Source organism: Colletes gigas, unplaced genomic scaffold (genome assembly GCF_013123115.1).
Source record: "Colletes gigas isolate AHSC1104 unplaced genomic scaffold, ASM1312311v1 Colletes_gigas_Sc00003, whole genome shotgun sequence".
Lineage (NCBI taxonomy): Eukaryota > Metazoa > Arthropoda > Insecta > Hymenoptera > Colletidae > Colletes > Colletes gigas.
In genome coordinates, this window is record NW_025106632.1 from 8589961 (window position 1) to 8612064 (window position 22104).

The window sequence follows — 22104 nt, forward strand, 5'->3', positions numbered from 1 at the left end:
CGGAAAAGTATCCGGAACAACGTCCACCCTATTTATTTTTATTTTTCGAATTGATCCCGCGGGAAGTGACAACGTTACATTTTTATGTAAGAGTGTAAATGCTCGAAGCAATATTTCGAAATGTCGGACATCCGAACCTGGCGCGGTTTAATGTCGGTAATCGTAGCGAGTAATCGGTGCTTTCTCGTACGTAACCGTTGAACTCCGGACGACATCGTTGCGGTTGCTGTCGTTCTAGAAGCTTTACAGATCGTCGACGACCAATCAAGTAAGAAAAAGAAAGGGCACGGATCGAGGTCGCTCGAAAGAAACGGTAATTGCTTGATTCTCGCGACTCGAGCGATCTCGAAACAAGACGAGGGACCAAGTCCTAAACGACAACCATCGAATCACTTGCGTCACGGGGCACGAAAAAATGTTATGTTTCTTAAGAAATTATTATTATTATAAATGTACAAAATCCATAAGATTCCTGAAAATTTGGCTCGATTAAACGGCTGCTCCATTTACTCGAAGTTTCACGTAAGTGTTCAGTTTTGTTCTTTAAGATCTGTCCCAAATAAATGGCTGGCCTGCTTAACCAATGGCCCAAATAACCGGAAACCACGGTAATATATCGTGTAATCGTATCGATGTACAGGGTGTAGTACGTAACTGTCGTCACGATTTTTCAACCACTTTCGATAATTTGACGAAACGATGTTTCCAACAACAATTAATCAGTTTTTAGTCGGCTTCGAGTTGTAAGATAAAATGTTTCAAAAGTAATTATTTTTTATTAAATCAACGTCATCGTTACTTTCAAATAAAATAGTCTACTGTAATTTTGCTCAAATTTAACGAATTGCTCATTTTCCGATGATAAATAACTAACTGCCGAATATCAAATAGTAATTAGTCTTCACGAGCCATTTAAACTATTCATATGTTTGGTATACACGAATATTCAAACGTTGCCGAACCTTCCACACGTATTATGTACACAAAGTTTGTGTTTACAAATACATAGTACTAATGAGCGATTTAGTCGATTTCCTACAATGAATATATCGAACATTGCGCGTGTACCTATATTATTTTCTCAAGTTAACCTTAACTAAACTTGGAATTAGAAACTCCTTAATTAAAAACTATAATTGTACAGTGTTTTTAAATATTTTTAACCAACGACCTCAAAAAAGGAAACTCGAAAATATCAAATAATAAATCGTATGTCACTGCGAGTTGTACATTTCAAGTTTCGTTCCTAATAGTTTTGATCATTTTCTTGTTCAACGTTGTATCTGATCGAAGAAACGAACTGTTCATTCATGCATTGATTTCAGTAAACGGGACAGATCCATTAGTATGCATAACGTTATGAATGTTACATCGATGTTTCAAAATGACATTACAAGTTTGTTCATTGTACTCAGCTACTTAAATTTATGGCAACGGCTTCATAAATAATATATCCGATGGAGACAGGAGATTCGCAGAAGAAGCCTAATCTGTTGCTATACATATATACACTAGCAAGATTATGCATTCTGCTGATGGGATCAGCACATTCTAATCCGAGAGCAACGAATCGAGATTTGTTCAACGGAAAATTATTCGAACGAATACCACGAAACGTTCAGCGACTTTCGCGAAGAGCAACGTCCTCTCCACGGAGGACAACTGCGAATTCAATTTGTCGGACGACCGAATCCCGAGATCGAATCTTTTGAAAATTTGGAAGAGGATCAAAACGACGAACAGCGAAACGATCGATCGCGGAAAATTAATTTCGAGCGACGTTCGATGGAGACTTTCGTCCGTACGGTGCCTTCGGACGAAGTTGGAGAACGCTTTTGTCTCTCCAAGGCAAGTAAGAATCGATTCGCAACAACAGCGAGCTTTTCGAAATGGAAGGACAATAGTAATAATAATAATACATGAAACATCCTAATGCATTGATTCCACATATTTTAGCAATTTAGTTCAGTTTCAAACTTAAGATATTTAGTCCATACAATAAGGTTGATTAACCCCTCATGTAGATGTAGCATTTTAAATTGAATCCACCATGTTAAAGATTTATAGATCAACATCGGAAATTCATCGCTTATTGTTGTCCCCATTTTTGAAAAATTACCTAAACTAGATAAGAGATTTCTACAGTTCGATGTGGCTTAAGCGAGTGAGAGTTCCGCCAGCCTTGTAAGAAACATATTGTAGGAATTTGCGTTGGAACTTCTCGTGTAGCTTAGTAAGTCATAGTAGTAAAGGGTTACAAATGTGAAATGCATATTCAAGATGCGGAAGAGATAATGATGCATATAGAGTTTCAAAGGTCTGAGGGTGTTTCAAGTCAACAGAGTGTCGGATAGCAAGGCTCAAAGCTTTAGAGACAGCGTTCTCTATAAACCGGAAATATGTTACAAAGGATAGAGTACGGGTGATTCCTAAGTCGCGTACTTTATTTTGCATATCCAGCTCCTCGTCGTTAACGGAGTAGGGAAATTTAATAAAGCTTTACTTTTGACTGAACCGAACGATATGACATTTCAAAATGTCGAATATTAGCATACACCGACGATATTTAAAACCGAGTACTCCGTGTTGAAGGTTTTTGTTATCCATAAAACATTCGTTTGGTACAATTTGGTGCAATTCAAAGGATTTTACCAACCCCATCGGTCCGAGACAAGCGATATTTTTACGAATTTTATGCAAAAACTATATACCGGCTCGTTTGAAACGATCGTTAAAAGTTAAACTCTGGAAACTAATTTTTTTCAAATATTTATATTTATTTACTATCGGTAATCGATACTTCTTCAATAATTAAAAATCAAAAATTTAACAGTCCTCCTATTTTTAAAGGCAAATGTTTAAAAAGTTTAATTTTTTTCAGAAATTATACCATTTTAAAGAAGAAGTGTAACTAGGTCGCGTAGGAAAATATAAATATGTTTTTCTCTCGACAGAGCCCAATAGTGCAAGATTTGCAAATATTATTATTTTTAAGTACTGTTATAATTAAAAATGATTAGATAACATTTAAAACTGAATTCAACCTGATGAAGATCTCTAGATTGTTTGTAATAAAAATCTATAGAAATAAAAATGTTAAATAGTAGTGAACCTTGGTGAGACGAATTATCATTACAATTCGACACTGTTTAAAAAAATGAGTATTATAATTATGGCGATGTCGCGCATAATTTTAATAGGATGTATATTCAACAGATTTTCTCCGATCGAGTATCCGTTTCGAAATGGATGCATCGAAAATATTCTATGTTCCTGGAACGTCGAGACGCGTTTTCTCGATAGTTTCTCGTTCGTCGAGATTTTTCCGGCGGGACGCGAAATCCGAGAATGAAAGATTCAATCTGTCGTACACTGGAGGATTGACTTTTCCGTGACGGAGTGTAACGCGCGAGTTACCGGACGAATTTCGATGCGTGAAATTGAAACCCTGACTCGGTCTCACCTCGAGGAGACGAATCAGCCCCTGTCGCTCACCCGGAAAGCCTCTTTTATTCGCGTAGATGTCGATGGCCGTCGTAGAACGCGTTCCTAGGAGCGAATAACCTCGTACAAGAACATCGAAATCACAAAATTAGAGGAAACTTCGTTTCCAGAGAGGTTGATCTCGATCCCTAGCAACATAGCACAGACGAAACGAGTGTCGGGACGATCGTAAAGACACTTATCCCCGAGAGCTTCCAATTCCATTCCATCATCGGACATTCCCAACATTTCTGTAAGTAACTTTCCAACGAATACGAGTTTTCTTAAAATACTACGCAACTTGGAATGAAACAAACACCACGTCCGACTACTTTCCATTCTTTAGATTCTTTCTTATTCTCGAATTATTTTAACGGGTTCGTTAACCCCTCGAAAATTAACCCGTATCCTTGATAAGTTAATATAACTGATAAAAGGGTTCCATTCCTCGCAAACCGCTTAAGAGGTTCAACTTTCGAAGAGACACGAATTTGGGAACACAGTTCGACGTCCAGCCACTCAGCCTGTTGACAGGTATCATTGGCGGAATGTTAGGGCGTCGGTGAACGCCTACGACCCTCAGAAACTCGGGATCAGGAAGCAAACAGGATAATCCGAGAAGCAAGTATACCAGTACAGGAGGAGCCATGTTTGCCTCTTGGCTTCCGAAACCACAAGTAACGAGAATCTGGGTCGAGCAGGACCAAAGGCCCCCTTCTTCCATTCACGTGCTCTAGACTCGTCTGAGATCGTGCCCGACACACTCCGCCTTCGACGCTACCGTTCGAAACGAGAAGAAAAGGGTATAACGACAACGGTTCCCGGTCACTCGCGATTTAAAATCGCAGCAACGATCGCGGCCGCTGTGCGGGCCCGAGCAACAAGTTATTCGCCATAACAAGCGTACCCGACAGGCCTGTGTGCCGTTCACTCGCGTCGATCGCGGCGAAATCGATAGTGGAATCGAACTCGACGGGAACCAGCGTTTCGTCGAGTCGAACGATTCGATTTCCAAGCGCGCCGCGATCGTACGCGGATCTAGATAAGACGCGGTCGTGAGAATAAAAAGTGGACAAACTTTTCACTGATGAACCGGCGTGGGATGCACCCCCGTTGCGTGGTCAGCGAGTCTGGTCCAAATCCCGAATCCTCTCGTGAACACGGCGGAAGACGAGGATAGGTCGGTAAGACCGTGCACGAGCGCGAACGTAACGCGATAACCGAAGGTGTCGTCGCGTAAACACGGCTATCGATATCGGGTCGAATCGAACGGAAACCGCACGATCCAAGAGCGACCCGATGGTCCGGAGTACCGTGCCAGTACTGGTACTGTGGAGTTTGTTATCGAGTAGCGGCGAGAGGGAACGGCGGACAGGGTGGTGGCAGCTCCTCTTGGCTGACAAGTAGACAGGGTCCACATCGCGCATGCCCCGGATCACGGTTCGCGACCACCTTCACCCAACCCCCGTGACAACCCCCCCGTGGCAGAGTGCTCCACACAGCCGGCCACCCACACCGGCGCGGCTCGCTATCACGGAAAAGTATATCCATTCTTCGGCGATGTCCTTCCTCGATGTCGCGCGCGCAGACAATTCGAGATAAGTGAGCGAGCGAACATCGGTTTGTATTTATTTGCGAGCGGCCGAATGCGCGATAAAACGATGCCCAACGGCACGCTACGTTGCATATCGATGACGCACGACCGTTACCTGATATTCGATCAAGCGAAAACTTTGTTTATTTAATTTCAAAGAAGAATCGAGCTTGTGTAACTAGTTGTAAATTTCGGATAATAAATTGGATCCACGATGTCGAACGTCGTAGGCAAGCGTTCCGATCAGTGTATCGCGGAGAGACATTACATTAGCATTACATGTCGAGGGAGTCCTGATTGGTGTGGGATATTTTAAGCGGTGGAAGGACTTGGGAAGATACGATTCTATAATTGATGCTTGGAAAAGTCGTGGGATGGTTTTTTGGAGAAGAAGGTGGAAGGAAAATAGGGATTAAGGAGTAATATAACTGTTTGTGCCATTTTCCAGGTGATCAGCACGTAATAAAAAATTACTATTTAGAATAACATTAGAATTATCGTTAAAATCAGCTGACCCGAGTTGAATCTTCTCGGGGCACCCGAACAGCTGATTGACTGATTGATTAATCACTGAACAACGAACAGGTCAGCCATTGTTTGAGAGCCAATAATCCCAGTTGCGACTATCGGATTATAATTATGCCAGCTAGCAGATACAGAGGTATCGGTGTGGTGAGAATCAAACCGAAGAAATATGTTATGCTTTTTCAATCATAGAATTATCTGTCTTATAACACCGGAGATTTGATAATAGAATTATATTCTAATCGCGAATTTACCAAAGAATTATACCGTATTGATATTGCAAGGTATACCAGGAACGATCTAAATCAATACTGCGATCAGAAAAAGAAAAGACACTAGAATTTTTTGCCTGTGACTTTCCATGCTCCTTCATCTTTCTTGTCGGAACGTTTCAGGATTTGATTGGACTCGCTTTGCCAGGCACGCTGATTTGTTCGCGACGACATCGGACGAACACCAACGCAACTTTTCCGCGTACCTTTGCTCGAGATTCTATCTTTTAAAAGGTCACCACCACCTTTGCGGGCGAAAAGAAATAGAAACCTATTTCCGTTTATAAAATGAATCCAACGTGAATCTAACGTTGATCAAATTTTTAACGACTCCATGTTCTGCAGTACCGAAATTCCAATTTCAATATCAAAAAATACAGAATCATGCACGGAAAGTTTAACGAGCTCTGGCTGCAAAACTGACGTGCAAATTCCTCAAAATTGTATTCGCGGGTTTCCGTATCGCGTGTATACTGGCTATCTATATTTAAATTTTATGGTCAGAATGCTGAAAACTAATTTTTACCTTACTTTATTTCGATGCAAAAATAATAAACACAGTGAGGAGCAAAACTAATCACACATATGGAACTCTATTCAATATTGAATGCAGAACGTAAAAATATAGAATACATAGTGTCATGTACGATACATTCACTTTCTACGAAAACTATTAAATTCGTATTAGTAGCACTATTTATTAGATATACCATTTGTATCAAAATAAATAAAATTTAGTACAAGAAAAACTGTTGTACTACTATCCGAAAATTCCCTAATAGAAATACATGTATTTTTTGATTTCGATAATCGATGTTCTACTATAAATAGAATAACACAAATAAATACAATAAGTGAAATAGATAAAAGTTCCTGTTGCTATCATAAGAACGTAATTCGCGGGGGAAGAATAGATCCATCTCGCGTCGTTAACATCCCCAATAGCGGCAATCTTTACACTTCTTTGTGCTAATTGCGCCACCGATCGACTTATGTGTCCGTAATCAGAAAGTTTTTGTCGGTCTGTTCGCGCGTTTGACGCTTATAAATTTCGCCGGTTGCGATCGTAGTTCCGTTTTAAAACGTTCCACGCCCCCGAAATCGGATTTCCGGCCCGGAGGGTATGCGGCCCTGGCTGAATATCGTTTCGGTTAACCGAAAGTTCATTATCCAGATTTTCCATTATCGGATCTCGATTATGACGGAATCTGTCAGCGGCGCCCGACGAACGGACGCTATGTAAAATCCTCCGTGAATTAACGAGATGAAACGCGCGCGTGTAACGTTGAGGGGAGATTTTCGAGCTGATCGTGGTCATGGTTGTACCGTCGCGGTACATTGCGCCTTTTTCGTCAGCGTTCCTCCGTTGTCGAAAGAATGATCGTATCCTATTTTGCTCGGCGAATTTTGAATAATCTCTCGAATTCTCCGATCACGAGCTTCCTCGAGACCCTAGTTCTATTTTCAACGTACCCCTGTTCGATGTACACTGATAAAGAGCTTTATTACATCGAAGACGACGCGAAGCCCCGGGCGTCTCTTAATTATGCAGGTAGCCCGACGAACGCACGTTGAATGTATCCCCATGGCGGAGGGAACGAAATAGTAGACCAAAAATTCCACTGTTTTCGGAGATAATATTCGTATCTATGCATTAATTCGTGCAGTTGTTCAAATGCATTAACGTAATTTACAATGGGAAGCGTAAATCTGCGGACCTCAATATTTACGATTACAATCATAGAATTTCGTTAAAATAAATACTATTTACTATGGCAGAATTGTCTTTAGAGTCTGAAGAAGAAGACAGCAATGAAAAGATGATTGGATTCAATGCATAAAATGTAAAAGATTTTTAGTTCTACATTATGTTATAATTGTATATGTATTTAGCGTCACAGGTATAGTTTTATATTTATTATGTATGTTGATACTTTTAAAAAAGCTGGTTCATCTCACCTATGTACAGACACGTCCAAAGATGTCAACATATTAGAATATTTATTTTCTTCGTAGTACCAAATATAAGGACTATCATTCCGGGGGTTTTTAGGAATAGTCGAAACCACGCACGAAGTTAAAAAGCTAACGATCGTCCCGCGACAACTGCGACACAGTAAACGCGAACTGATACGATTACCAAAGTCTCCCGTGAATCTCGTGGCAAGTTTGCCGCGTCGAGCAGCTCGGAGGACGAACAAAGAGGGGTAAGACCAGGTAGACGGTTCAATGGGCTGGAAGCAGGGGGTGTAAACGGCAAGAGGCACGAATCTCAAACTTCTTACCCCCCTCGATGTTCACCCTCAATCGTCGTTCTATCGATACCCCGTTGCGCTGTTGCGTCGCACGATCACCCTTCGTCGAGCGGGCAACGAAACCGTCAAGGGAGCCATTTGCAGCAGCGTACTCTCAGCTATATTTAATGTACAGGGTGGCACACTTAACTCTACTGCGCGGGACGTAAATTTTGCGAGCGACACACCGTCGAAGAGTTATTGTTGTTAAAATACTAGCGCGCACGGGGAAACGACAACCATTTACGTTTCAGATGCGAGAAACCTTTCGATCTTTCGATAGTACAATTTTTTTCTTGGCGATAAAACTTGGTGGATCATGGAACGGGGTAGCCACAAGTTTCGAGTGAATGCTAAGGTCTTCTTTGCGATTCATATTTTAGCACGAAGATCGCTTTTGAAGTTGATCATTTGAAAAAGAATCTAAAGTATCTAAAACTAGACTTCAAACGTTTATAGAGGGACGAATTTTACGAGTTGCGCCTCAAGTTATCCGTTGGGTGTAAAAAAAAACAATAATATGCAATGATAGTAGAAATAATAATAAGAATATTTTTCTTATTAAAAAGAATTGCAAAAACAGCTACAGTTTCTAAACACTTCGTGTATTTAATGGACGACAATAAGACCCATCGAAACGCGTTCACCGGACTGATCAAATCAACGCGACATCTTTTAATGGAACGCAAATATTTTTCGCGAAGAAGTCGACGTTCGTGGAATCCACCACGAGGGATTGGTTCCGGAATTCTCGATGTCTTTCGCGACCGCCGGAAACCATTCGCGATGGAAAGCAAACACGTTCCGAGCGACGACTGCCGCTTAGCGTCGAATTATTTTTGTGAATTATTGTCGTTTGTGCGCGCTGTCGGAAATTGAACCGACAGCGTGGACGATTTACGAGCAACCTGCGAACAAACTTTCGAACCGGATCGGTCGCTGTAAGTGGGGTTTAAGATCCAACAATGCGAGACCGCCACGGAAAACGGTAAACGCGGGACGGCATGGGAACAATGTAAAGCGGGTTTAATTATCGAAATTGCGCCGCTGCAGTGCAAATGAACCAGTTCGATTTATACTCGCGATTCACGAGTGTTTACCATCTATGCAGTGCTCCATAAAGATCGACAAAGATGCACGAGTAGAGTTAAAATGGTGGCTGCATCGTCTGATACAATTATTCTTGAGTCTTTAATTTTTATCCAAGAAATGAAATGAATTTTGTAAACGACCTATGTTTGTATAACCGTGCATTACCAATTTCATCAGGAGAGAACCAAAGAAGAAGGGAAACAACGACCCAGTCATTTTCGCGATCGTAAAATCGCGACAACAGCAATCGACCTTCTAACCGACTAACTCTTACTTTAGTTGAGGACCAACGAGACATTCGATTCCTACTGTTCGATGGTGTTGGGAGAAATGAAATTCACAGTGGACCGAACTATGGACGAAAATTGAGTCGCATCAGAGAATCGCAAACGATGAAAGGTTTTACACCGAGCCGTGTAACCCCATAAAAAGCCTTTTTCCTCGTTTTTCAATACGCGTTACCTATGAAACGAGCATTCCAGATTCCTGAAAAGGAACAAATGCGTATGGAGCGTCGAAGCAAATTGGCACCAAAATTCAAAAATACGGATACACGCGAAGTTGGTGAAAAAATTCTTTCGTTTCGTTTCGTTAAGTATCTCGTAAAAAGACCACTGCCCTTAAAAAGAAAAACCAATATTAAGAAACTTGGTTTTGCGATACGTAAACGTACACGTTTTAAAGAATATTAGTATGTAACGTTATCGCTTCTTTAATTCCGATTAAGTAACAATGATGGACTATCGACGATCAGCTCTATATTTCTTTCTATTGTTTTCCTTTGAGATCTCTGTAGTCTCAAGTCACCGTTGTCTCTGAAGTGTATTGCAACGCGCGAGGAAAGAATGGGATCTATCAGAAACCAAGTTTGGAACGAAGTAAGACAGACGGGAAACCGAACAAATCACCGGGTATAAAAGTTTGCCAGCAGAACGCGTTCGTTCTCGAATTTCTAGCAAACGAGCAATTACGGGGCGCTGAAATAAATAATCATAGCACAAAATGTCCATTTCCGTGCGACGAATTGCGCACCTGATCCTCCAACCCCACTCTCGTTACTCCCCCTCCCTCTAGTCGACGAATAACGCGCGGACCGCTCCAAGAGCTTTCGAGCTTTATTCATCTGTGGATGAACAAATCGATGCCATCGTCTGGAGTGCTGCGATCAGCATTTCATTTCCTTCTATTTAGTCGAACGCTGTAACGAGGGGACGGTTCGGTTATTGGCAAATTGGTCACTTTCGTGATCCCTGCGCCAGCATGGAAACGCGGGCTACGTCGATCACGGTCACGTGGAAACGGAACAAGGGCAACCACCGATAAATAACGACGATTTTATTCGTCCCTTTCCCAAGGAGAATGAATTTTCGAAGCACGGAAATTATGGCTGTATCGCATGTCGAAGGCAATAAAGGCGTTTGACGCGCGAAACCTTTGCGGGTGTAATTTATCTTTTACAGCGGCCAGAAGGATTAGTTCGCCAGGTGTCCGTTTCGATACGGTTTAGAAGCATCGATTTATAAACCGCGAGGACGACACGGAATCGTCCCGGTAGACGTGTCTTAAAAACTATTTGAACGTCACAGAATTTATCAAGCAAATACATAAATATAGATTCTAGTATCTTTTTAAATTTTCAGTAACGTTTTTATCAGTACTGTTCTAGACCTTGAAAATTTGTTCTTTTACTGCTGTCTTCGAACTTACTCCACGTTTACTTTATTTCTTGCCAATCACTACCCACAAATGCTCGATAGCTCACCGTATAATAAACATACCATAATGTGCATCGTTGCACTTGCAAAGTGCAATAGCACCTTTTTTAAAAAAATAGATTTATATATTTCTCTTTACATAGATCGTTTCCCAGCATTCTTCGGCCTAACGCCCCTTAACAAAATTTTCTTCAGGTCAATGGTCGCCTCCCCTCAGGCTACGAGCACTCCAATTCTATTATGCATTTAAGGGAAGACAACTACGGTCCCCGAGAGAAAAGTCCAAATCTTCTTTTGTACGTTTTTTACAAGCTTAATTATTTGAACAGATACTCGTAAAGTTTCACTGTGAAATTCGAAAGAGAGAAAGCTTGATAAATGACCGAAACACACCTTGTATCAATTTTGAACGCGTTTAATTCGAAACCGTGTATTTCGAAATGTCTGTCAATATTTGTCGGCATTATGAACGTTTTGACGTTCAATTTGAATCGTAGACTGTTTATATGCTTTCGACTGATGCTAAAAGACCAAAATTTAATGTTAAAATATTCGTTTAAAAATACATTCTCGCTGGATTGAGTATTTTAACAATTGGTTGGTGGTTATATAAAATATGCACCTAGTATTTTGTATTATGAAACAAATGTTACGAATTTATTCTTTAAAAAGCCTTTCTGGAAGAAGCAGAGTGGATTCAAATCAACAATATACGTAGGTCGGCGCTGTATCTTGTTAAAAATGCATTAAAATCTTATTTGTAACGGGACATCGAGTACGTTGCCAGGAAGGGTTACGTAAACTCCAAAAAATGCCAATATCGTTCGCTGTTTAACGTGTTAAAAGGGAAAGAATAATACGGTTCGATAAGACACGTATTGAAAATTTCATCCCAAACACGATTACTATATCTTAACTGATTGTTTGTACTTCTTTTAAGGTGAGAGTACGTGCGTGTATTATCGCGAATGAAGTTTCCGAATAACTAAGCATACCTCGTACGCCAAATTACACTTCCCCGATTAATTGGAATAAAGTAAACGTTCGCACAATATACTCAGATGGTACATATACGTAGTAGATACGGTGTTATAAATGTTTACAATTGGCTGACCAGCGATATACAGTGACTCGCTTTCTGCATTAAAACTCTCGTTGCAGTTAATAAAAAAATGTATTTTACAACACTCGATAAAGTAAACTAAAAATTTGGTATTACGAAAATATTCGGGCACATAGCATACACTGTGGTTCATTTACTATAGTATTTTGTCATAATATTGAAATATTTAACTAGTTATATGTCGCGACACTTTCTACGCTCGACCTGTACCTTTCTCACAAGTACTCGACCGACCCCACTGAATGGTATTTAAGACAGATATGTTTCCAATAAATTTGTGATACAGAAAGGGGGGTGGTCCTTCGAGAGAACAGGCACGTTCAAGAATCTTACGATATCCAAAAGAAGATATTCGACCGTAGATAATTATCAGTCTTGTAAATACGATACCAATTTTTACGGCATTTAAGTTTCACGGTTCTTTTCAAGGATACCGTGCACGTATACCCACGGACCGTAACCAGCCATTTCGTCGTGAATCACGAAGGCATAATTTTACGTTCCACTCGTTTCCTGGCGGCACGAAACGCTTTTAAAAACGAATTCGTTCCCATCCCATGGCGCTCCGCGGCGAACTTTCGTAATCGTACGTAAGATTTCGCACTCCAAGCCATTATAGTTGGCAAAATGGCAGAGATTGCGAAACTTCCGGGGACCAAGCATCATGCATTTGCAAGCAGCGGAAATCCCTCCGATGGGGCGGGCTAGTTTCTTCCACGGACGTAAGTTCTCTCGATGCTTTTTAAGTTACGACGCGGGACGGTACGTACGCGCGACGCTCCAACACAGAGGGAACGACAACACAGGGATGTAAAAAAGCAACGTGACCGAACTCGCGTACGAGCACAGACGTTTCGTAATGCGACGTTAAATTGAAAAATACTTGGAATAACCGTGCCCGGTTTCCGCGGGATCGAAGATAATATCTTCCGTGAATCTTCGAGAACTGGTCCCCTGTGCTTCAACTTACTTCGAAAGGGGCGTTTCGTTCGCTTTTTCGCAAATTCTACACGGTTAGTAGCGACGGTCGCGTAAAAATATTCTCTTTCTATTCGGATCGCATGAAGTTTGAAAAGGAAGCGTGGAAAAATTATTACTGCATTTGTGTGGTTGGACAGTTCACGGATTATGGTGAAACAGATACCTCTATTGCTTTAAAGATCTATGTTGCTTATATATTAATTATATAATTATTAACTGCAATTATAAAAGGCAGTTTTACCCTTAGAATTCTCTTTAAATTCTTTGCTCTCTGATATCTCTGAATATTTCGCTTATCACGGGCACGTCTCGCATCTCAATTTACTTGAATTTCCTCCAATTAAACTCGTTCTCTCTTGCATTTTCCGGGAAAAACATATTTAAATTCATTAGATACATATGTATATACACATATACATAGGCATACTTTTTCGAGAAACACAAAGCCTCTAGTGTAATATTAACCTAACTGAATTTGTATAATAGACTGATGAGATTGTGGTCCAAGTACATTTACATTGTAGTATGAAAAAATATTTGCTTCTACTTTGTCGGATCAATGAAATCAAATTTATTCTTCTATAAAACATTTTCTGGAAACACATACATCTATGAATATACGAATTAAATTCTATTTGAGGATTTGCAATATTGACAAAATTATGAGGAGTATATAATTTGAGCAAATCAATACTTTTATAGCGAGTGATTTTTATTTTCTTCATTTTCTAGAAACTATCTATCTTTTGGGCCGACAAATTAGAAATCCTTGTTAATATACGAATAATTTTAATATGGTGCTACAACTGGCTAGATAGTTCGCATTTATAGTGGTCAGGTCGCTGTAATTTATCAAGATAATTAAGCTCCGTTAATTCAACTGGCGGAAGAAACGTAGATCACGTTCACTTCCTAGCAATTTGTTGACTCATTAAATCTGCCCGCTTTCGGACGTCTTTACGTTTGGACGTGCAATCTCGTTCGTACTATGCTATTATAAATTTTATTTAGTATCAGTAAACTTCTTGCTTCCCGTTTTCTACTCTTACGGTCTTTTGTTTGATTTTCAGAGCTTCTTACATTTTATATTCAGCGTTTATAACGCATTAGTTGCCAAGCCGATTTCTTAAAGCTTTCCTTGGGCACCGCTCCAGTTATCTTTGTAATTTATATTTTTAACTCAATACCTTTTTAAGAGCCAAAACTTTGGAAGCCATTGAATTTTTACAGTACGTTATTCATAGTCGAATATCACATTTTAGAGAATGCCACAAAATCGCGAAAATGGGAGACTGTCCCGTTTATTCACATGGAGGTGATTCTTATACCTTCCATAATTATAAATAAATCTTGGCATTGTTTAACACCACAACGCAATATTTTTGACAATTCTTAACAATATGTCTCCCACACTTTAGCTTCATCCCTCTATTAAACGAAATAATTGCTTGGTACCACTAATATAGAAGATAGAAGGAGCCCTGTTTCCTCCTATCTTCTGAATTTTAGTTCCAACTACGCTAAACTTCGACGTTAATTTTAAGTCTCTATTCTATCTGCGTGTCATGCCAAGTAATTATTTAACAAGCTTCTTTGAATGAAATTGTTAATAGTACCCTGTACATCATCTAAGAGAAGAAAGATTTTTCTATGTTTGGCTATAATTTCTAAAGCCACCGTTCTTTAAACAAAAAAATTGCTCCAACATCACTGGTATTTTACGAGGATGGTATATCAGTTCATGTATTACAAAGTACCATTAAACGGTAGGTCTATTATGTATGTCGTTCGTGGTGTTATAGGTTGGAAAGTAAAAATGCCTGAACAGTCGAGACGCAATCATATGCTAAAATACTGTCATACACAGTTGTGTCATTAGTACAGAGTAATTAAATGTTTATGAACACGTATTTATAATTCCTAAACCCTCTCCTTTATTACCGTGTACACGAAATTATCATTTGTTGGAGTATCAAATGGATTTAACAACGTTGTTGTTCCTTCCGCTTTCCTATATCCTGCACACCTGAAACACGGACCGAAAGCCGCGCAAAGTGGTTCGTTTGCTCGTGGACATTACGGACCGATTACTCAGAGAAACTGTGTCGGGGCGAGAGATCACGTCGCCGTGCTGGAATTTCCCTCGGCTCCGGGAAACTGTCGGGAAAGTATTCCCGTATTAATTTTCAAGGTGCACGGCTCAATTTTTGCCGGTCGTCGAGGTCCGCGGGCGACGAGACGATCGTCGGAATATCGCCGAGAGGGAAAAAGAGTACGAAAAATAGAGAAACCATCTGGACGGAATCGAGCTTTCTCGGTTCGAAACTTTTTGTGTCCCGACGATACGAGAGACCATCGGGAAGTGAAGAATTTAAATATTTCATCTTCGAAACGGCGAATATGCAAATGACCGGCACGAACGGCTGGTTCCTCGAGAACGAGAGCTAACCTCCGCCGTTTATTTGCGAAAAAATGATCGCTCGGCGAGATTTTTCTCTCGCCTCGCCCCTTATTTCGCTGTGGATTCTTTGAACTATTTCTTTCCTCTTCGAGGAAAGTCTCGATAAAGATTGTTCTGGGGATGAATTTCGAAATCGTTTCGAGCGAAATCAATTTTTATTATTGATAGTATCGATTGAACTTCTTTGGACGTCAATGTCTAAGACATGTATCGTATAAGCCATACAACTGTATCAATTTAAATAATAAACATAGATAATAAAATGTAACATCGGTGTTTCGCAGCATAATTGTTTAAATTAACACTCTTGGCGTCATGAAACTTCATTACGATTCTTTATAGAAATAATATTCCAATTTTAAGGGATTAAAATGTACCCGTTTCTGCTACCCTATAGCGTGATCGCGATGATCAAGATTATCCTAGTCCTGATAAGTAATAACGCGACGGAATTAAAATTTATCAAAGAGGACTGATTAACTTTGTTCGTTCGAGGCGTTCCGAGAGACCATCCAATTCGATGAGGGGGGGAAATAAAGTATGGCGAACTTCCGAACGTGAACCCGGTCGAATTAATGCCCTCCTTTATAAGGCGCAGATTATCGCGACCGGCCACCGAGAGATGCGCTTCTGAATCATCCTGGAGAGATCGATTAATTTGTGGGAACGTCGAGATTCGCGCCACCTGGACAATGCTGGACAAAATGTAATCTGATTATTGATTAACGATTATGATTGACCGTGCAATCAAGCCAGTGATTAATGATTATGGTTACTGGAGTAATCAGTAATCACGATTAATGATTAACACAAGCGATCAAAGGAAATGCAACCACCCAACATGATTATCTCACACGTCGTTCGTTACGAAATAATTATATATTTTATTTTAATCGAATCAATGAATAATGGTACGTTAATAATGATAAGTATTATTTATCTGGGTTAACACAAGTGTTAATAAACTATGGCATAAATATTATATAAACAAGTTGCAAGATTAATTGAGTGAATGTAATTCTGTACTTAGTTAATAAATGAAAATAAATACTCAATGTATTCGAACTTACATACGTTACAATGATATATTGAAAAACTATATTTCGAAGAAGGCTTCATGTAATATTTCGATAAAGAATACTTTTAGAAACATTTAAATTGCACTCATTTTTTTATAATGTTTACAGACTTTGTAAAGTTGGAAGCTGCTTAAAATAATTTACGCTCCTCTCGCGGCGAAAGCTTCTTGGAACGTTCTGCACGCTTCCTTGCGCCATAATTTCAACGTTTGATAACAAAGTTTCCAATAACGCTCTTCAAACATCCAACTCTTTTGCAATGTATTCGTAATCCTTTGCCTTCAATGTGTAAGACCTCGACCATAGCTTTTTCCCCCAAAGTTGTGTTCCGAGAACCACTTCGGTATAAAATTATTATAAACAACACTTCCAATGACTAACGATATGAAATAAGGGAACCAGAAAAGAACACAAAAGAAATTCTTGAAAGTCTAAAAAATCAATATTTCTACAATTAAATCTAATGTACGTTTATATTATCACGATTTTTTAATTGTATGGACTTTTTTACTACACGCGCATATTATATTTTATCTAGATACAATCATTATATTACAACAACGAAGTCAGTAGAATAATGTTTGGGGGAAAAATGTCATTTTTGTTCAAAGTAACGCTTCAAAATTGCACGTTCCAAAACGTTTGGTTTTTAACAATTTTTATGAACTGCACCCACATTTCAAAGAACAAAATTCGTTGATAAAAAATTGAATTTAATAAATTGCCCGGCTTCGGTGCGAAAAACGCGTATTAACAAAAACCGTTGAAACATATTCTGTGTGCGTACGAGTCACGCGTCAAAACGTGAAAATAATGCCTGCTGGTGCCAGATTGCAAAAGTTAATTCTTTCTCCTCTGATTTTTCGTATACGTAGAAAACAGATGCCATTAAATATGCATTGTGACGTGTCGAATTAATTTTGCAGCATGAATAATTGCAAACATTTTCTAGATTTTGTGTCTATTTCCAGAAAATTGTATTTTCTATCGTCACTAGACAAATATTAACAGATTTCATTGATAGAATTTGGAGCATTTATTTCGAGTATGTAAAAAAGACTTTAGAGTGTACGTTATTACACCAGCAACGAATTGTTCATGAAACTCGTACTACAAGTTACTTGAAACAAGAAAATAAATATTCTTTATTTATTATTTGCACAATTCACACACAAAATACCATGATCCATCATCATTTGTACCTCGTCTCTTTATTCCTCTTTCTTTTTACGTAATATACTCGTAATAATAAAATCGTATCATTATTAAGAGAACTTAAAATCAATGAGTGCAAATTCATTTTGCAATATTATCGACTTTTCGATTTTGTTCCTTATTTACTCGACGATTACTTTCGTATGTAACTTATATTACTTTTTCTCTTTGCATAGCCGTATTTGCTTTGTTTTTTATCTTCTTCCTCCATTCTCTCTAGTGTATTTCTTTCTGTATCAAAAGGTTCATCCCGTATAAATAAATCCAATTAAATTAGCCCGAGACGCGCGAAATATTCCAATAAAAGGAGACGATCGCTTCTGTTAAAGTTCATATTTCAATACGTCTAGGCGTAATAGTCGATATTCGATATCTGCTCACGCGGACGAAACTTTCCCTCGTTCCAAAAGAGAAGAACGATGTCGCGCTGAAACTTTTTACTGTCAAAAAATGCACGTTCTTTTTGTGGCCATTCGGAACCGCGGAGTTTCACGCCGACTGTAAAACGCTCTTGCGATGGAATTTCTCCACAAAAAAAATCGGTTTTTGGACACTGTATCGTAGAAAATTCCAGAAAATGTCGGAACGATCATTTTGTTAGTTTTGTTTCAAAATTGTTTCAATTACAAATGTTAATGCATATTAATTACATTATGTAATGCACAGGAGATTTTAATGACATTTCTGTAAAACTTTTGGCCCGTAAAGGAGTAAAGAATAAAAAATTAATTATTTCCTGATTTCTTTAATCCTATTACCCCACGAATATGTTAAAATCTACTTATTTGATGTATTTATTCTAATGTTGTATCAATAACAAATTTTCAAGTACTTCTCAGCAGAGAATTTCATTGAATTTAAACTTCAAAATGTTACTAATGCCTAACTAAGACTATCAAATTTGTTTTCTTTGATTTTTCAGACTAAAGAACGCAAATGTGCTATTTTCGCGTTAAAACGTCGCACGGTTGACTAGACACGATCGGATAAATATAACTTGTTGTGGAACAAACCGCGATCGATTGACTGTCGTACGTCTACGCGACTTGCAGCTGCTCCTCGATAAATTAATATATTGGAGCTATTTGAAATTGATGGATCGTGGACTATATGACTCGTGGCGTGTAAAGGACATTTTCGATACACAGGTTAACTTGTAATGTAACTTGATCCTTTGTGTCAGAGTTACATTCGAAACTATCGAAAAGTAAATTCAAATAGAAATAAAATGGAATTGTTACGTTTGCTATGGTAACTTTTTAAGCATACGTATACACAAAATGAATCACCTTAAATGATTTACAATTTATTATATGAGCAAATATTTGAAACAAATGTCAACATTTTAAACATTGCTTACATTAAAAATGGTTTGATGAATATTTTAGCGATTACTGATTCTAAAAATCAACTTCTAATCACAGACAAGCAAATTAAATTTCAATTACCGTTAAGACGTTGATGCGCTATATATTTCACTGAAAATCAGCTGCAGCGAAGTACTTGCTCTCCCACTCGAATCACCGTGTGTATTTCGCGTTCGTTCCCCGCGTTTAAGCTCAAAGAATGATAAATAAAGTTCACCGTCTCGAAAGAGATTGCGATCAGCCCGTTTAGTACGAGATAACGAAATTATCGTCTTTTTTCTTCTTCACCGCGTGCTACGCAAGACAAACGCGGGGGAAAATTTGTGGTATCTCGTTGTATAGTCAGCACATGCGATCCTCACGCGCCACGGCATGTTACTAAATTGTACTTATTTATTTCAGCCACGGTAACCGGTTAACGAGGATATTGCTTTGAGCCCACGGAAACTTCTGGCGCGCGAAATCGCGGTAATTTCACGCCCACGCGAGCTGTTACGAGGCCTGAAATTTCGAGCGCATTGTTTGCGTCATCGACTACGATCTTCTGCAAATTCTATTAACGATAACAAGTGTTTTCAGCAAATACTTCGCCACGTTTCACGCGATTTCCTTTGTGCGACGCATATACAAATTTTATAACCGAGAATTAGAAGAGGACCGAATTTCATTAACAAAATTTCGAATAAAAACATTCTATCGCGATTTATACGCAACTTTTAATCCACTGAACGATTATTCAATTTAGTTTTTATTCGTTTAGTGTAAATTAGGATTTTATTTTGGAAATCAGACGATCAATTCCATTTTGAATAAGATTTATATGTTAGAAAAAGAACAATAAACTTTTAGTGACTCACCAATCGTTGACTACGATGACATAACCTCTGCGACGATAACGATCCTGGTGTCCAGTGAAATACATCAGCGAAGGCGTCTCCATGGTCCTGCTGGTTTCCAGAATGTAAAGATGAGATTCACAGACTGTAAAGCACAAGAAAATAATTATAATCTACCGTAAAAATTAGACATTTCATAATTTGATATAAAAGATACTACGTTCAAATCTAATCACAGATTATTCATAATTTAGATAATTTCAAATCATTAACAAAATTTAAAGAAATTTTTTTCTAAACGCGTATAGAATAAAGTAGGATGATATTTACATTTTATACTCGTAGACTTTCGCCCAATACATACTTTTCTTCAGTGATGCACTGACTCTAATACCGGTAACGAGTAATTAAAATTTTTAAAAATTAAAAAGAATATTAAATTAACGCGATCGAAAATCAAATACGGCGAACAAATGATTCTACTGTCGCGATATTCGAAGCAAAGAGAGCCACGATGCTCTGGACGAAATTTACAAACGCGCAATATACACTGACTCGACCTTCGCGTGTAACCTAAAATGTAAACGCAACTCTACTCGAAGCCACTGTGCTTCGAAACACAATAACCTATACATACTACGGAACAACCACTGATTCTACCGAACGCATTGCACGCGGTCATCAAAATTTCTGAAAAAAAAGAATTCAGATTAGAAATAAGAAATTGTAAGAAAGATGCTATTACGATCAGAATAACGCTCGGGCGTTTTAATAAAATCAACACGGGGTGGACTTTCTAAAAACTATATTTTGTTACTGCTCGCGGCAAAAGCTAATAGAATTCTGTACCTTAATAGAAAATCAGGGTCGTGATGCCACCCTTGGCAGTACGGCCCTCCTTTCTTCAAGTGTCCTGGCTGATCCTTCTTTAAGAGGGGGAAACGTACTAAGAAGAATACTAGTAACGATTAGAAATGTTTAGATCACAATAGTTAAAAAGTACATACCTAATTAGACGCGAAGCCTGTCACCGTACCTTATCACACCAGTTACCAGACGAGGAATGAGGAGCAGGTCCGGACACGTTTACCTCGCGAATTAATGGACGGGGAGTGGGGTGAGGTAGTCACGTAGTCCAACACAACGTCTCGATTCCCGGTATGTATTTCTGAAAGAAAGGTTAAACCTTATATCTGTAATAACTGAAAATAAATTTATAAAATATATAAAATAAGTACAAAAAGATATCAGACAAACAATTAATCTTACTAATTTATTATCGATATACTTTTGTAACGTCAATGCAAAGCAGCCGGTCATTGGCCTGCTCGAACATCGAATATCGATCTGTTATTGGTTGCATTGGTGTAACTAGATAGATTGAAATATATTAATTTTAACCATAGAAACATGTAATATGTAAATATTAACTTTCAATCTAAATTTCACTTTCTATATATAGAATACACAAAAATATTAACCTGTACGATGCTTATATTTTATTTCGTAGGACTCTGACACTCACTTATTTACTGTTTTAGTCTATTACTCGTTTGTGCCTATTTCTTGTGCGTTGTAGAATAATTTTTAAGAGTGATTTTATTCTTACCATTGCTAGCATTACTAAACCCGAGACAGTGATCCGATTCAGTTGTTTTTCTTGTAACTGAATCCGGCTGTGTTTATATCCTTAGTCGCCGGTCTCTCGACTTCACCTTGGAGCTGGGCTCACGAATTCCTTGTCCGTGTGACGCGAGAAACTAAGCGTTGCTTTACACGACTACACTATGTATTATCTGTGCCCTTAATCCGTGTGTTACGAAAAAATATTGGTAGTGACGTCTACTCCGTGCTTCGTTTATGCCCATACTACAAACTGCTTACCATTAATGTGTCGTACCCAATGTTATCGACACAGAATCAAGAAAAATTTTTATGGAAATCTAGTGAGAATTAAAACAAGTAACTTTAGAAAATATATTATATACAAAAGGAAAATTAATATGAGAAACTGAAAGTTTTAAAAGTTAATATTTACACATTATATATTTCTATGGCTAGAATTAA

General features: G+C 38.6%; 1 long non-coding RNA gene across 1 annotated transcript in view; it reads right to left on the bottom strand.

Annotated features, from left to right (window-relative positions):
* Positions 1–20983, bottom strand: part of LOC122404976 — a 155182-nt gene extending 134199 nt beyond the window's left edge. The window contains exons 1-3 of the long non-coding RNA XR_006259734.1: positions 20887–20983; positions 20368–20727; positions 20059–20182 (exon numbers count right to left, since the gene is read on the bottom strand). This is a non-coding gene — a long non-coding RNA (uncharacterized LOC122404976). The remainder of the gene's footprint in view (positions 1–20058; positions 20183–20367; positions 20728–20886) is intronic.
* Positions 20984–22104: the final 1121 nt, after the last annotated feature.